This window comes from Phalangium opilio, unplaced genomic scaffold, assembly GCF_054372755.1.
Source record: "Phalangium opilio isolate 3A_F unplaced genomic scaffold, DU_Popi_V2 ptg000003l_1, whole genome shotgun sequence".
NCBI lineage: Eukaryota > Metazoa > Arthropoda > Arachnida > Opiliones > Phalangiidae > Phalangium > Phalangium opilio.
In genome coordinates this window covers 10183166-10201569 of record NW_028324145.1, presented here as the reverse complement: position 1 = coordinate 10201569, position 18404 = coordinate 10183166, and the positions used below count along the sequence as shown (strand labels likewise).

At 37.7% G+C, this 18404-nt stretch overlaps 1 long non-coding RNA gene across 1 annotated transcript; it reads left to right on the top strand.

The window, feature by feature from the left end:
* The first annotated feature begins 10293 nt into the window (after positions 1-10293).
* LOC149717716 (uncharacterized) lies at positions 10294-10812 on the top strand. The gene is made up of 3 exons (XR_016367400.1): positions 10294-10365; positions 10433-10561; positions 10641-10812. It is a non-coding gene; the product is annotated as an uncharacterized LOC149717716 (long non-coding RNA).
* The last annotated feature ends 7592 nt before the right edge of the window (positions 10813-18404 follow it).

The following is an 18404-nucleotide window of genomic DNA, read 5'->3' as shown; positions in this document are numbered from 1 at the left end:
GTCGTTCATGGGAATCAAAACTTTGCGAAGGACAGAACAGTACATTTGAGGGAAACAAATTCAACAACGTTTCGAAAAAAATTTCCTACATGGTTTCCTGTCTCCCTTTCCGTACAATTCCCATGGCAGATCACGAGACACTAAGTTTTCCTTAACTCTAAAAGTACTAATCAACTTGGTAGTAGAGTAAGGGTACGATAACCAGATACAAAATAAACGCGAGACGTTTCAAGTTAACTCGTTACGAAGTGTTCATGCAATTTCGGGAATAAGTTTTTCACGTCTCAAGAGAGAGAGAAGCGATTGAGGAGGGTTCTTGGTCAAGGACACGACTGTCTTAGGGTCAAATACATTTAATAAGAGAGAGAGAGAGCCCCGTTTTCAATCGCGTGAGAGTTTGAAATTCTTAACTACTACTCCCTTTAAAAAATTTCTATTTAAACGCCGTGAGAAGTGCCTTGGGGCCGGAATAGAAAGAACTAGGCCTACATGGTTGGTTTTAAACATGAGGTACACAGTTTATGAAACGGGTAAATACGCAGGCTTTTGTCTTTTTGAGTGTTTTATAACTTGAAGTGTAGGCCTATAACGCATGATGAAATTAGGGTTAAGAAAAAATGGTAATGTTTTACCTTTTCTATGAAAATGTTGAAGCTGAGGTAGCAGTGATTGATTGATGTCCGAGGTTTATTAAATTGGAATGGACATTGTTGTTGTTATAGATTACTTAGGAGTTGGTCAAGGTTATCAAGTTGACCTCTGGTTGGCAACGCGTTTCAATGTCCAGTTTCGTTAACGTGTTGTAGAACAGACAAACCGCACCGTTAATTTGAAATTTCGAATTAAACGATGTCCGAGGGTCATTAACTTAGAATGGACATTGTTGTTGAAGATTACTTAGAGCCGGTCAAGGTTATCAAGTTGACCTCTGGTTGGCAACGTGCTTCAATGTCCAGTTCCGATATTAAAGTGTTGTAGAACTGAGAAACCGCACCGTCAATTTTAAATTACGAATTAAATTATGTCCGAGGGTCATTAACTTAGAATGGACATTGTTGTAGAAGTTACTTAAGAGTCGGTCAAGGTTATCAAGTTGACCTCTGGTTAATTGGCAACGTGTTCCAATATCCAGTTTCGATATTAACATGTTGTAGAACCGAGAAACCGCACCGTTAATTTAAAATTACGAATTAAACTATAACGTTATCAGCGAAATCTTTCGCGACAAATATTTTTCCAGAACCAACAAATGAGCTAATTACACACACATTCCCTGTACATACATCGATTACGAGTTACGTGTAATCAGTCTGAGGGTAGTAGGGCTTACTACCGATTACTCACTAGAAATCAACTAAAAAATAGACAAACAAACAGAAAATGGGGGAGAGGTCAAGGTTAATATATTTAAAAAAATGAATCAAGGTGATAATACTATCACGTGTTTACTTCGGAAAACAAAAACCACCCAATAGGCTGGCAAATTAAATATATTTTGCATACCAGATTTGTTTTTAAAAAAATTCCCTTTCAATTATTATATGAATATTAAAAAAAATTTAAATTTAAATGGATTTATAATTTAAGGAAACTTCAACTGCTGTAGACCTATTATAGACTATTCCAGTAATTTAATCAGAGGAGAAATTACACCACAGGGGCGGGGGAGGCTACCTTCTTGGGTTATTAACCCTAGCGCCAAGAAGCACCACTAGAGGCAGCACCGTAAGTCGGCTAACCTCTCTCCTCCGCGTGTAAGGGCTCCGTCTGGCGTTGCTTCTTAGCGTAAGGGAAATAACCTCAGAGGACTGTTTCTCTTTCCAAGTAATTAATGAAATAGTCTATGGACAAGTCACATTTGGCGCTAAACAACAACACTCACTTTAGGCGGAGACTATCGGAAACTAATTTGAAATAAATTTGTTGTATGTTGTTTTAGAGAGAGTGAGAGAGTGAAAGGGGAGCCCCTGGTATTTTCCTTAACGCCACAATCTTCGAAACGAATGTATAAAAAAATAAAGAAAATGTTCTTTCGGAACATCCTGTATCCTGTTTCGAACGTTAACTTTTAAGCCTAAATTCACCGCTGCCGCACCAAGTTTCAAGGCTGAGAAAAAAGCTAGGCGCTCTCAAAACCACCCAAAAACTATGATAGAATGAAAAGGAACCACTAAAAGATCTCTCTGAGAAAAAAAAAAACACATTATTAATATTAAAGCCCCCAAATTATCTCCTTAACATTTTAAAGACGTTTAAAGTTTTTTCTCTTTTTATTTAATGTATGTACAATCTACAATTCAAAATTAACCCCCCCCCCTTTCCTTAATTCCTCCCTCCCCTGCACTATAGCTCACCTACGCTTTTTTCGTCTGCCTTTCAAGAAGACTTTCTCACGAAAAGGTTACGGAATGCTAATGATTTCGATAAATTAAGCTTAATATTCAACGTGATTGCGTTTGGGAAAAAGTAACGTTCTAAGTTTTACAAGTTAAGAAAGTTCGAATTGTTTAGGTGTATAGATACTTTAAATACATGGAGGATTTATACCATTTATAACAGGAGACCTGCATGGCTACCTGGAGGACACAAACCCATCTGCTTTTGTCCGCCAAGTAACCTCTCCTGGTGTAAATGGTATGAATCCTCCATGTGTGTAAATGGCGAATTCAAAAGACCCTTTACTGTACAAGTAAATTAGAGACTTCCAACTTGGGGAAATCAAATTTCGTTTCAAATTTAATTAAGAAATGCAGAGACAATTATTTCTAATTTAATTAAGGGGTCATCCCTAAAACATTCATCAAATCATGACTCGATAACAGTGTTCCTTGTGGCAAAATGTTATAGATAGAAGTTAAATTTTCGACTCAAAATCGAGCACCCAAAGAACATCCCTGTACACCAATCATCCATTGCCAACGGTATTCAAGACCCTACACTAGGGTATACTGCCATGATAAAGGATTACATCTTAATCTTGGTTACCAAAAAAGACCTTGAAAAAAATGAAAATGGTATAGAAAATCAATTCGAAACTTTAAAATTTCTATATGAAATTATCCTCGCAGTCCGTGAATAAAAAAAAATAAATTCATCCCCATAAAGATACGGTTGCAGGTCTATTATTTAAACCATAAGTTCATAAGGTATGTTCCCATAAGTTTGTCGCTGATTACTGAGAGCGTGTGATGAAGTGGCGTGGGTAAATCTGTCATAGATTCTCTTAAAGCGACACCTGGTGAGGAACTTCATGTCAAAGGCTTAGTACAGACTAAATAGGAAGATGGAAGTCCTGCAAAATTAACCATCGAGTGTAGGACTTCAATTCTCGCTTGTCGTTCTCGAACTAGCTCGAGCTGTAAGTCTCTATTATACTTATGGAACATATTTTATGAACTTATGTTTAAACGTATAGTTATGCCAGGAATTTTAAACGAAAATTCCCCTTCTTTTAAATTCTCGGTAGATAATCAAGTGGCTCATGCGTGGATTGTTGGACTGTAATCCATCCACGCTCAAGCAAAAATATCAGCGTGTTGGAGGAAAGTTTTGGAGGATTTAACAAACAGATTAAATCCCAAACCGTATCCTATCCGTACAGTGTCATTTTTAAGTCATTTAGAGGAGAGAGAGAGTGAAAAAAATAAATTGAGAGTGAATAATACGTTAAAAAAAAGTACTATAAAGTGAATGATATCAGGGAGATCCGGTATACACTATTAATTCGGAGAAATATTTTCAAATTCACCTTGTACAGTATACCATACTATGCCTATTTCAAACCAGCGTTATCCGCCGGATGTATGTATATCGTCAAATGATTAGAAAAACAGCGAGCTATTATGTTTTGTTATTAACATTATCACAGAAGTTTATATATAGTCTGCTGGGAATTCTGTTCGCATTTCAAAGAAGGTCATATTTTAATCAGAATTATATTAACTTTATTTTTAGTTTGTTTGGCAAAACGTCTAGACGATGTACGAGTGTAATAGAACACGATATAATCTAATTAATGAAAAATAAATTTTAAATTTAAATAATGATCAATTATTTTAATGGCGGAATCAAAGGTGAATTTTAACTATTGTTAATGCTTTTTTCAATTTCAAAATTTAGTTCTTTCAACGAATGAAAGTATATTACGAACTACAATTTGAAATATTCATTATACTCTCTTTGAAATAAATAGTTCGCCTATAGCCCGAGTCTTTCGGCCCTCCCTTTGATGAACGGTTTGCAATGACACCAAATATCATGAAATACAATTTGAAATATTCATTATCCTCTCTTTCAAATAAATATATAGTCTACCTAGCATGGGTCTTTACTTCGTTTTTCGGCCCCTTTGATGCATGCTTGCAATTACGCAAATATAAGGCCGTTACGCAAATTGTCTGTCTTATACTATTTCACACGAAAAAGCAAGAACTACTACCCATCCCATCCAAGGTTACATATCTGTATGTCTTTGAACTTTGATTTCAAAAATTCTTGCAGGTAAAATCCACCTTATATTTAATTTCAACTTAAAGTGACTAAACACCTAATAAACTTCAAACGCATGCAATACCTACAAAATATTTCAACCCTTTATTTCCCCGCTTCAATTTCACAATGAAATAAGTTACTGAATTTACGAAATCACCGTAGCTTGGGCACTAACAAGAAGACTATTCGTAACCCGTTAAGCTATTGTCACACGAGCAAATTAATGGGACAGCTGTTACTAATATCGTTGTACAAACGTTTTTGTACAGTAAGTTATACAAATCGAGCTATTACAGAAACAGCGCCTGCTTTTCCGTTTTAGGCCAAATTCAAAATGTAGGTCAATGGGGGAGATTTCGAGTTTTGGTTTGGAAAATTTCTCTCTCTCTCTCTTTCTCTTGGGTTCTTTCTAATCGAAACCGAGAGTTTTGATGGGTACCCGCCCCAAAATCACGAAAACACGTTCGGAGCCTCGGTGTGGATAGCGTTATAAAACCATAAGATGACGATCATTCTTGAATTTAACACATAATGAGGCATTTTTTTTGTTTTCTTTTTTCTTTTTTGAATAAAAAAAAACCGGTTGTCCCTCAAGAACTCAAAGCCAAGGAAATCCCAAATCCCGTAGGTGGTAGCGATGCCAAATTATAGATCAAGAATGAAATAAAAAATATATATATATATTCAAAGATATTTATTCCATCATTGTAGATGATTTTGATTTCGTCAGTTTCAAAATGAAGTTATAACGGTTTGAGTGTAGGTAGTAGTTCTAACAAAAGATTTAGGGAATGATTAACTATATAAAACTTCAAAATCACGTTAGCATCGTTCAAAAATTTACTTTCAAATCGTCATCAGAAGTGTATTAATTTTAAGTTAATGAAGTAAAGATATATCTTTACAGATAGATTATCCTAATTTTCAAATTCCTAAGTTACGTTATTGAAAAATTATCCATCCAACCGAGGGGGAAACCACTAAGAAAATTTTTGTACACCTGATTTCAGATTTCAAATGACTTCAATTGAACTATCAAAGACTTCATTCGACTTCAAAGACTTCACTAACTGTATTTGATTTCAGATGACTTCAATAAAATTTATAAAGATTTCAAGGGACTTCAATATAATTTATAAAGACTTCAAGTGACTTCATTACAATTTATAAAGACTTCAAGTGACTTCAATACAATTTATGAAGACTTCAAGTGACTTCAATATAATTTAGAGACTTCAAGTGACTTCATTACATTTTATAGACTTCAAGTGACTTCATTACATTTTATAGACTTCAAGTGACTTCAATAGAATTTGTAAAGACTTCTAGTGACTTCAACATAATTTAAAGACTTCTAGTGACTTCAACATAATTTAAAGACTTCAACTGACTTCAATAGAATTTATAGACTAAAGCCGATTTCTATTTTTTTCTCAAGACTTCATTAAATTGTAATAATTAAAATATATATATATGTACTTCGTTATTAAGTACTAAGGTGCAGAGCAACCGAAAGCAATTATCTATGCAGAATTATATCAAGAATTAATTTACTATAAGAATGCCTAAGTCACTAGATTTTACGCTTCTACTCTTACGCCGGTGTTAGTGGACAAGTAAGCCCCACCCCTTTCATGTCCCTCATTGCTCTGCGCTTTCCTATTGGATTCCGCGGGGATAGGTCATACAGACGCGATTGACGTATTCCGAATAGAGAAAGAAAACGTCTAGCAAAGTAAGCAGAAAATGGAGGCTGCCAGCGGTGCTGAAACGGTTAGGGAATGGTTTTTAATTGCCATTAACAAGTTAGTTAAAGGTTTTGAACCTAACTTAATGGATTTTGAATACTTGTCTCTACGTGAAAATCGTTCCTTCTATAATTGTTTCTAAATCGAATCAAGTGTACTATACTTATGATTTCGTGAGTTCCAAAAACCAAACCAAGGCTTAACGAGAAGGTAAAAGAGATAGATGGTGGAAAACATAGAGTAAGATAAAATATTAAGTCCCGCCTTCTTTTCCAGCCTCCCCCCACCCATGAGGGGGGATTGTCGACTATCAAGCGCGCACCGGACGCCTTTTTACCTCTCCGAGTGACGATGACGTCACGGAGAGGTATTGCACTGGACGTGTCTGTCTGTGTGTCTGTCTGTCTGTCTGTCTGTCTGTGTGTCTGTCTGTGTGTCTGTCTGTGTGTCTGTCTGTGTGTGTGTGTGTCTGTCTGTCTGTGTGTCTGTCTGTCTGTCAGACCTCACGTGACCGCGTTCGCAGTTTACAAATCGGAGCAAACAAATAACCCATTTCCGGAACGCGTTCACGGTTCACGGAAATTTGCCCATTCATCTGCCAACACCAGTCTTTACTAACTGGTTTCTAAGGACCACAATCTGCTAGTCTTTGTCCATCCCACATGGACACTAGCCTGCACTTGCTGGCCCGTAAGCACCTCCATCTTCTGTTCTTCGTCAATCCCACATTGACACCAGCTTCTATGCACCACCATCTTCGGGTCTTTGTCCATTCCGGCTTCTTCTCCATCGTTATCGTTTGGTTTTAAGATATACGCGGCGATCAGCTAGGGTTACGAGAAACGTCTAGCCTCCCAATGGTAGGGCTTCCACCAAAGGTTCACGCGAATGCGTTTTTATCTATTATTATAATGGAAACGAATCGTATATATACCCCAAAATTTGAAGGAAGCGGGCAAGAGGGGTACCCTTCACTTTAAACGTCATTATTAGCAGAGTTTCGAAAGATAATAGGAACAAATTTATTTTAAACGATTTAACTATTTTTAAAGTTATTTACTGGCGATTAAAATAATTAATATCATTTATATTTAATTAATTATTTAAGATAAACTTATTTCTATGTAATGACACAAGTGAGAGTTTATATAGAACGAGTAATGAATATTGCATCCGAATCGAAACACTACACGCATATCAAAGTTAATATAAAGCGAGTAGGATGATAAGATCTCTTACAAAACGATAACATTTCCTTTTTGCAGAATATTAAATGGAAATATTTTTAATATTTTTCGGCATTACGATTCTTTTAGTAGTTGTGTAGCTATAAAGCTCTGTTTCATCTTAATATTCCAAGAACATCTTTTGATATTAACATTTAAATTTGGTGTTTACTTTTTAATTCAGCTTTACTACATTTTTATATAGTGTAAACGCATTATTAATATTCATTAGATAATATGGATGTTATCTTTTCATCTATCCACAAGTATTGAAACGATTGGGTCTGTGAAATAAGATACTCTAGATTTACACTAGAAATGACCTAGTTTCGCCTCCTCTTATAGGAGGTGTTAACGGTTCAGAGTGAGCCGAAAGTTAAATACACCCTTCAGTGGTACATTTTAGGTCTTCATTAGAATTATTGAGGATACAAAGGAAATTGTCAAACGCTTAAGCCTTTGCTAAAGACCTTGACAATATTTCGCCAATATGAACTATGTATTTCCGGTTTTTCTCATTGGCTGTGTTTAGAAAGAAAATTCGTCTCGGCTCGGAGAGGTTTATTTTGGTTTCCCAACTTGTTAGGCCTTCTTATAGTAAATTCCTTCTTGATTATATGGCGCAGATACAAGCCCGGATAGTATACAGATCCATTTGATCGTCGCTTATGTCTCAAGAATTCTGCGACGTTTCACGCGGGAAAATATGATCACGGATCGGCCGCTATTTACGGAAAGAAGTTTTTGTCGTGGCATAGCTAACTCAATCACGCCAGTGAGCGCTTGGCCAGTAGTTTTTGCAAGGGGTCGGTCATTCATGAAATCCCGTACGCTACCCGCGAAATCCAACTTAAAAAATCTCATAAAAAATCCGAAATCAATAAAGAAATAACAAAACAGTAAAGAAATCACAAAATCAGTAGAGAAATCACAAAATCAGTAAAGATACCACAAAATCAACAAAGAAATCACAAAATCAGTAACGAAATCGCGAAATCCATTACAAAATTCACGAAATCCAAACTCAAAAGAAATCACAAAATCCAACGAAATCAATTGAAATATCCCAAAATCTGCCGAAATCATGGAAAAAATCCGAGGAAATCACGGGAAAAATTGCAAAATCCGTTGGATTTTATCGAATTTTGAAATCAAACAAAATCCGACGAAATCAAACGAAATCCGAAGAAATCAAATTGGATTTCGAAATCGCGTACACTTTTTCCAAAACGTCCGACCCCTCAGGTTTTTGAAACTGATTATCGTCTGATTCATACTCGAATTCATAGTTCAGAGAACTAGAAGACACAATTTTTAAATTGGCTGCTTGTATGCTGTATTTCGAAGGTTCCCAATTTAGTTAAATAGTAGTTTAAATTAAGCCAATTAAACTTCGCCACAAACAAAAATATATCGTTTTTACGAATATTCTTTGAAAACGGAATGATTAGCAGCCGACAATAAGTCCAAAAAGGAAAAAATTCTGGGGAAGAGTGTCTGGCACAAGAGTCTGGTAGCATTGCACCTCCGAAGACGGCCGAAAATTGAGGGATCAAGACCAGCCCCCCCCCCCTGTTTGACTGGAAAATTTATAGGACATTGTCCACTGTAGTGTGCAGAAATAGTATCACATCTCCATAGTCAAGCTATCAAAACTTCCAAAATTTATTGTCCTGTGCTTATTTCCGGCCCTGATCAAGACTATTGAAAATAAAATTTGAAGAAAAGGAAATTTCCACTTATGAAAGACGGAATTTCAATAGACTTCAAGGGATTTTTCTACCACTTCATTTGACTTCAAGAGATTTCCAACGGACTTCGTATGACTTCTAAGAGACTTCAAGAGATTTCCGAGAGACTTCAAGAGATTTCCAAGAGACTTCAAGAGATTTCCAAGAGACTTCAAGAGATTTCCAAGAGACTTCAAGAGATTTCCAAGAGACTTCAAGAGATTTCCAAGAGACTTCAAGAGATTTCCAAGAGACTTCAAGAGATTTCCAAGAGACTTCAAGAGATTTCCAAGAGACTTCAAGAGATTTCCAAGAGACTTCGTATGACTTCTCTTCACTTCAGAGAGACTTCAAGAGATTTCAAAGGGATTTCGTATGACTTCAAGAGACTTCCGAGAGACTTCGACTGACTTCAAGCGATTTCCAAGGGACTTCGCATGACTTCAAGCGATTTCCAAGGGACTTCGCATGACTTCAAGCGATTTCCAAGGGACTTCGCATGACTTCAAGGGATTCTCTAGGGACTTCCTAAGACTTCCGAGATTTCAACTAAACTTTGCGATTTATAGAGACTTCAAAAACAATTTATGGACTTCAATTGTGATTTCAAAAATTTTGTACACCTGATTTCACAAGTGGTTTCCCCCTCGCATCCAACAATATACTATTTCGAAAGAACTAATAGGTCACTTTGCGCCTGCGCTGTAGGCCTTTTGTGTCAGCAGATTTTCCCTTTCAAACGACAACCTTAGGTTTCGACGCAAATTAAGTTAAAATCATTCCAAAACTTCGTGTTAATTAAACTCTGATAAAGTTTCGATTATCTTCCCACACTTAAAGAGGCTCAGCAAAAGAGAAATCGATTAATTTCACCTTTAACCCCGACCGGGACCAGGATAATTAACGTCGAATTTTGGTAAATAGCCGTGCATCACTGAAGTCGAATGCCACCCTTTATCGATTAATCATTTATGAATCGTACCGGATTAATATTGCATCGTGTATTTATGTTAGAGTAACGCTATCTCTAGCCAGCGTGAATTCCAATGACTTATGATCAATCACGGACGAAGAACTCGTTAAATTTTCACAGTGGGACTTAGTAGTAGTAGATCGTTAATTTGATATTGAATGCGCAAAACACCGGGCCCTTTTAACACAATCGTAATGGTACTACCTCATTAGTTCTATCACGGTTTAGTCTTAATGTTAAACCGACCACCTTGTACTCTTGTAGGACTTTAATGGACTGTTAACTTCGAAGCCTTATCTAATGTCTTTGGAACGGTCCACATACCGGATGGGTTCCGTCATGGTGGTTTTGTCTACCAGTGCTCCTAAACACAAGTCCAACACACCAAAAAAGGTACCTATTTCTGGAGTACCAAACATCACAGGGTACCCATATACTCCAAAGATTCAAAGTTGGCCGGTGTTTGGTGTAGAGATTATAGAAAATGGAAGGAAAGGAAAGGAACGCCAGTACACTTGGGGGTGCAGCAAAAAAACGGTCGGACCACATGCGAGGCTTTAGATATCACGTTTCGCTCGTCATACTTCGGGAGAATTTTTTTCCATTGATGAGATTACAACAGGATTCAAAGCGGGGGAACCATGATTCACAAAACCCAAGCAGTTCCCGCTTTTTTCCGTGGTACATTTACATCCTTAAAAACGTTCGAGTGAGGGCGCCCGTTTGGAACATGCTCGTGCAAAGATGAAGAGTGGTACAACCTTACTTGACACTATTACTTAAAGACATACCACCCTTAAATTTTCATATTCCCAAGGTCAAGAGACTCGGGTTTGATCAGGAGGACTTAACTATATAGTATATTTTCATCCAGCCGTTGGTTTCAACTCTGGAATCATTGGAGAATTACGGAATAGGGGCCTCATTGGTTATACCAACCTAACTTAAGATCAGCAAACACGTATTCGGAATGGTAATCCAAGCTTGGCTACTGCTACAAAGCCAAAGTGACTCATTTCCCAGCATCCCAGCTTGGGGAGAGAGAGATAGAGGAAAAAAAGATGAATTTTGTGAATCAGAGGATTCGATGGTTGCATGTATCTCAGACATGAGTAGGACGAGAGTATGATGATGAATCAGTCGCGGTGCCGCGGTTACGGGCTATCGGTCAAAGAATTCGTAAGAGAAAGCTGCAATGAGCGTTAAAGCCTATGTACAACTTAGTAGTTAAGCCTAATGTTAACGGTGCACGGCGTTAAATGACGAAATCGTCATGAAGAGAATTTCGAAGAAGGAACATTCCATTCTCGCAAAAGGAAATGACTATCATTGCTAAGCCTAATTTCACCCTGAAAGGAAATTAACCAATGATGTTGTTGAAGATGAAAAAAAGGCATACCTTGTTCTTTCAGGATTTAGGCCTAGATGCGTTAAAGTTACCAGAAGTACGATGTTTGAAGGCTCACGCTGGGCGTGAGAATATTGAAACACTATCTCTCAAGAGTCAATACAAAAACTACTTCTAAAATTAAATCAATTTATCTTGGAGATATTGAAGAAGGTGCAATTCCAACACACAAAACATTCGGAGATACTTCTTCCTCGAGTGAAGAAATTTGATTACTAATATTTCTTGTATTGGCAACATCTTGGGATTGACAGTTTTAGGGTGCAATGAAATATAAAACACGATGCCTATACTGTATTTTTGAAAAGAGAGGAATCGAGCGAGGGTCGAACACACCCAGAGTCTTCGTGACCTTCCCTTAAAGAATCCATACAGAAGAAACCTTTTATCCAACGCGCGCGCCTTTATTTTTCCCCCTGGCTTCTTTTCGTGGTGCGTTCAGGGAAAAAAGAAGGTGAATTCATCAGTCAAAAGACTTTTCCATCAAAGAAGAAGGCTGCGTTTCCCCCTCTAGCGATACAGAGAAGTATATAGTATCCCCGAGACACATCAAAAAGCATTAGGACCTATATCTTGGAAGACGTACGAAAAATATACCATGGCACCTTGCACTTTCAGTTCAGATCTGCCCAGCAGCGAGACTTTGACGAACAATGCTATTTTTCCGCGAGCGGTATTCAATCATAATGCGAATGACGACGATAAAATAAGTAGGCCTTGAAAGTAATCTGGACACACAAGATGTGCCGCTGAAAATGCCAGGCCAAATGGGCTGTACTTTAGCCAGAGGTTTTATGTATCAATATAAGCCTACATATGGGTTTTCCAAGATAACGAACAAGGAAGAAGTATGTTTGTCCAATATTGATAAGTTTATCAAAATTGGTTGTTGGAAATTAAAATTTGTGCAGGAGGTTACCAACGAGGATGTGACCAAAGAGGCGAGAACGAGTTCAAAGGTTGAATTGGACCGCACGTGACCTTTGTTTTACCCCCCCCCCTACTATTATGGGTTCCCTCCCTCATGGATCCACGACATCGACTGCTACTACGAACTTTCCGGTGACGTCACACCTTCCAATCTCTTACCTCGGTTTTGGTGACCATATTGGAAGTCGTCAGCTCAGGCCATACAATTTAGACTACCAATATTGACGTCACGTCGCAGTAGCTCCTCCCCTCTCAGTACCACTCTACATTGGCATGCTCATAACAACCAACTTCATTAAAATCTAAGATAACAATTTATGCGTTCCGAGCTCTTGGCTTCTGGGTTCTTAATGTTTACAAAAATCTGAGCTGAAGACTGTGAACTATCAAAGTTGAACTTTGGGAGGTGTACCCATCCATTTTACATAGTTTTTACCAAATAGGTGAATCCAATGGTTCTTTCACTATATCAGGAAAGTTTCCCATGTGAGCGCGGTTTCCACAAATATATAATTCATCTTCTCCCAACTCCAATTAGGCCTAGAAAGTGAACTCTCCCCCAAGGGTTTAATGGCCACATCAACAAAGGTAGGCAATAGACCAAAGAAGCGAGTTTCCACTAAGTATTACTCAAAATCGGATAAATCATAGCTGTTTTTCCAAATAAGACGTTCTCTAAACAAAAGTTCAAGAGAATTTCACCTAAAACATTATAAAACCCGTAATTTCCTTTTCTCTCTCTCCTTAAAAAGAGACCAAAAACCAGATTCCACGTTTACCGTCGTCGTCCAATTTTGTCAGAAAATAGAAATTACCATTTTTATAATCTTTATATGGTTGAAAAAGTTGGTAATAATTTCAGGGTTTTTGTTAATATACCCAACCCATTGAGAAAAGAATAACGCGATACCAAGAGTTAATAAAAGAGAGTGTAAGATCACAGAAACTTATGAACATTATACATAGTTTTTACACTAGGATGATTGATACCATTTACTGGTACCAGGAGGCCTGGCTAATTGGCGGACAAAGTACAATACCAAGTAGCCTCGCCTCCTGTAGTGTAAATGGTATCAATTCTCCTAGTCTGATAACTATGTAATAAATGAAACCAAAGAAATATTCCAGATTTGTTCCCACAGAAAATAAGCAAGTTTTGATGAGAATTTATATAGTCAATTAGCACCTTGGTATTACCAGAAACGTACCAAATTTATCTACGGTCGTACATTGAAAACATTGAATTCGATTATAGCAGTAGAACTGGGTGTGTACTACGTCACACCTTACCACGATTCTGTCAGCCATATTGGTGGAGCTCCTGCATTCAAACCACCAATATGGCCGTGTAACTCGCAAACCTTAGCCCCCCCCAACAGAAATCTCTCTTAACCCCCTCAATGTGAACCTCCTAGACTCCTTAGACTTACATCATCTCTGTTCTAACTTCTTAGGCAAGCTGAGCATTCCAAATGCCTTTGATTGCATAATTCTTTATCGTAAGGGATACACTTTCTTTTACCAACTCTGGAATAAGAAATTAAGGAGTACAGAGACGGTACGGGCAGGCTTGGGTCTAGTTTTTTTAAGCAAAATTTCAAGATCGCATGATTCCAGCGAGAGTTTGTTGGGATCGGGCCAAAAAAAGCGGGAAAAAAGGCTATAGGATAGAAGCCTGTGTAACCGGTAAGTTAGTACTTAAAACATTAATTTTTTCCCCTATATATATATATTACCTTCGCGCTCTTTCGGATCTTAAATGGGAGTGAATAATATGAAAAGAAAAAAAAAATATCAGCCGCCTAACCTTCGGGAGGTCTGTAACCTACCTTTTCTCATAATACCTTCTTATACTCTATCCTGTTTACTTCGAAGGTGAAGTTAAAGGTAATGCCAGAGCAATGGCGCGAGGAAAAGGTTCCGCATAAGCTTATAAGATATGTCCATAAGTATGACACTACCTATACTTCGTAATGCTAGAGACTTACAGCTCGAGCTAGTTCTGGGAGAACCGACAAGCGAGAATTGAAGTCCTACACTCGGTGGTTAATTTTGTAGGACTTCCATCTAGGTCCTATTTAATCTGTACTAAGCCTTTGACATGCAGCGCCTCACCTGCAGTCTGGGAAATAGCACACTTCCTCTGGTCCAAAACCAGTTTATTAATTGCTTGGACTAGTTTTTAATTCAAAAAGTGGGGCTTACTGGTCCTCGGGACCAGTTTATTAATTGCAAATCTATAGGAGAACAAAGCCTGGGACCAGTCCGGAGACCAGTTTATTATTTCGGACCCTAGGGGGTTCACTGGTCCTAAGGACTAGTTTAAAAAAATATCCCTATTTCCCAGACTGCTCACCTGGCGTCACTTTACCTCGAATCTATGACCTACCTCCCTCACTTCATGACAAGCTCCAGTTTGTAACCAGTGACAAACTTATGGAATTACATATCTTATGAACTTATGGTTAGTTAAAATATATATACACACACACCTTTGCACCGAACTGACATTGGTACCATACGTACCAGCCTGGTTTTAATATAGATTTATAATCGCGCCAAATAAATGGATGGCGCGAAAACCCTGGAAAGAATGGGTTCGAAATTGAACTGATAAAAAAATAGGCGGTAAATTACAAAAAAGCGCGCCAAAATGTTTTCAAGGTCATACTTTAAGTTAACTTTTGTAAAATGGAAATCACCGTTACGGTGCGGTTGTCAATTGCTTCAAGGAGATTTTATTATGGTAAATTAACAAGGACATGGGATAGAGTGAGTCACGTGGACTGTCAGGAGTCAGAACGGATATAGTCTTAGTCTAAAAATGGCCTATTTCTACATGGTTTCGAGTAGGAAGTGGAATTTGAACTTATTTTATCTGACCAGAGTCACCAGACTGACAAAATTCACAAAAGCTCTCAAGAATAGAGAGATCTCATTCCTTCAAAATGAAGAAATGTCGAAATCACGTACTGCAGTGATAACCGGTTCATTTCCTCTTATTGTTTACCAACAGTATCTAAACAAAAAACCTAAGAGTGTTGTTGTTTTCTAATTGGAGAAAACACTGTCGAGTAGTACAATACTGACATAATAATAAGAGTCTAAGACTAATAATCACCCACCACGGACTACAAAGTCACGGATTAGATAAGACTGAACTTTTCTTGGCTGGTTATTTTATATTTTTTGTTCCAGTTCTTTTAGAAGTAGAAGTAGAATCGGAAACTAGATGCTAGTCCTACCTATAAAGTAAATAGATCTGGCTTGCGACGACGCTCCGTTTCATGGCCAGTACAAGATAAATTTCCTATTCATCTGAATTATTTATTGGGATTTTTTTTCGTACAGCGGCGATCGTAAAAAAGGGGAATAAACGAGACCATACAGGGATTTTTTTCTCCAAACTTTTTTTCGTAGGTCTACTTTTCCAGTCTAAACCAAACTAGCTAGCTGGCTGGTTGGTTGGCTATAGAAACATCTACAATATGTTGGAATAGTCCAGATGTCGTAAAGTTAAGAGGCCCATGTACTAGATTTTACGTTAAAGGAAAGGAAGGAACACGTTTTGAAGGACTACAACCTACAGGCCTAATTTATTCACCTTCGTTAGAGTTACGATGTAAATTTAAAAATCACTAAGCCCAATCTACAGATTTACAAATGTTACCTTAACTTAATACGCAATTTTCCACATTTTACTAAGCCTAATGCGCCACTTTCCACATTTTACTGAGCCTAATGCGCCACTTTCCACATTTTACTAAGCCTAATGCGCAATTTTCCACATTTTACTAAGCCTAATGCGCAATTTTCCACATTTTACTAAGCCTTATGCGCAATTTACCCATTTTAATAAGCATAATGTGCAATTTTCCACATTTTACTAAGCCTAATGCGCAATTTACCCATTTTAATAAGCATAATGTGCAATTTTCCACATTTTACTAAGCCTAATGCGCAATTTACCCATTTTAATAAGCATAATGTGCAATTTTCCACATTTTACTAAGCCTTATCTTCAAATTTCCACATTTCCCTAAGCTTGCAGAATTGAAAACTTCGTTAAGCCTCGGTCTGTAGTCCAACACATGACTTATAAACCCAACTAAAGATTAGGCTTAAGATTTCACAGTCGCTTAGAATTTAATTGTTGCTATGACATTTCCTTTACAGACCAATATATAAGGGAGAGCGATAGATACACACAAGACACTCGTGTTCTTTAAAGAGCTTCAGTTTTGCCTCCCTCGGAGCTTTAAATTTCGGTACACCTCCCATAGAGAAAAAAGTAATAGCAATTAAATAACTTTTCGTATTATTTTTTTCTTCTTCTCGTTCTAAACATACTTCGCTCGTAGCCAGCCACGAGGGGAACCTCGAAAACCTCCTTCATAATATATAATTTCATTTTATCTTCACGAATGGTTGCTTTTTTGGCCCTCCTAGGCCTAACCTATACAGATCATAGATGAAATGCCGAATTCAAAACTCAGGGTTCGGTCGCGGCTGCGGCCAAACCGGGGCCTACCAAAAGGTTTTTCAATAAATATGGCTAGAAAAGTAATAAGCCTCGCTCGTATATTTGCTCCTCTTTTCAAAATTTCACTCAAACTTGAAAAAAAGGGGCAGACCGCCGGGATATAAATTTCGGAAAAATAACGTTGAAGTAACGTAACGGCTACTAGTAAGACTGAAAATATTTCAAGACGTTAGAATTAAAAGTCTAATTGCAAACCTTTCGGCGGAAAATCCATGAAACCTTTCCTCAAGATTGCGCGGTAACCTCGCTTCTTGTCCAAATACCTTTATGCACGAAGAAAGCCTTGGTAGGCTAGAAGACGACAAACTGACCACTATTGGCTACTGAATCTACCCAAAGCTAAACGTAACCCAACCAAAACCCAAAGCTAAACGTAACCCAACCAAAACCCAAAGCTAAACGTAACCCAACCAAAACCCAAAGCTAAACGTAACCCAACCAAAACCCAAAGCTAAACGTAACCCAACCAAAACCCAAAGCTAAACGTAACCCAACCAAAACCCAAAGCTAAACGTAACCCAACCAAAACCCAAAGCTAAACGTAACCCAACCAAAACCCAAAGCTAAACGTAACCCAACCAAAACCCAAAGCTAAACGTAACGTAACCCAACCAAAACCCAAAGCTAAACGTAACCCAACCAAAACCCAAAGCTAAACGTAACCCAACCAAAACCCAAAGCTAAACGTAACCCAACCAAAACCCAAAGCTAAACGTAACCCAACCAAAACCCAAAGCTAAACGTAACCCAACCAAAACCCAAAGCTAAACGTAACCCAACCAAAACCCAAAGCTAAACGTAACCCAACCAAAACCCAAAGCTAAACGTAACGTAACCCAACCAAAACCCAAAGCTAAACGTAACCCAACCAAAACCCAAAGCTAAACGTAACCCAACCAAAACCCAAAGCTAAACGTAACCCAACCAAAACCCAAAGCTAAACGTAACCCAACCAAAACCCAAAGCTAAACGTAACCCAACCAAAACCCAAAGCTAAACGTAACCCAACCGAACCCAAAGTTAAACTTAACCCAACCAAAGCCAAAGTTAAACTTAACCCTTACATAACACGCCATAAATACTAGTGGGGGTCAGGTCCCCGTCTTGGTACGATCACACTTATTTATTTTATATTACTTCTGATGAAAGGGAACTAAATGACCTTGAAATCTTCAAAATTCAATCGTACTTTTTTTTCCAAAAACATGTAATCATAAGTATAATTTTGTCTCTTAACCATATTTTTTATACAAGTTAGGCTTAACTATATATATATATATAAATTATTTTTGAGTGTATTTTTTGAAGCGTTTCCGGCGTTTGCATCATGCTTGCATAATTAGGGTTACGAGGAT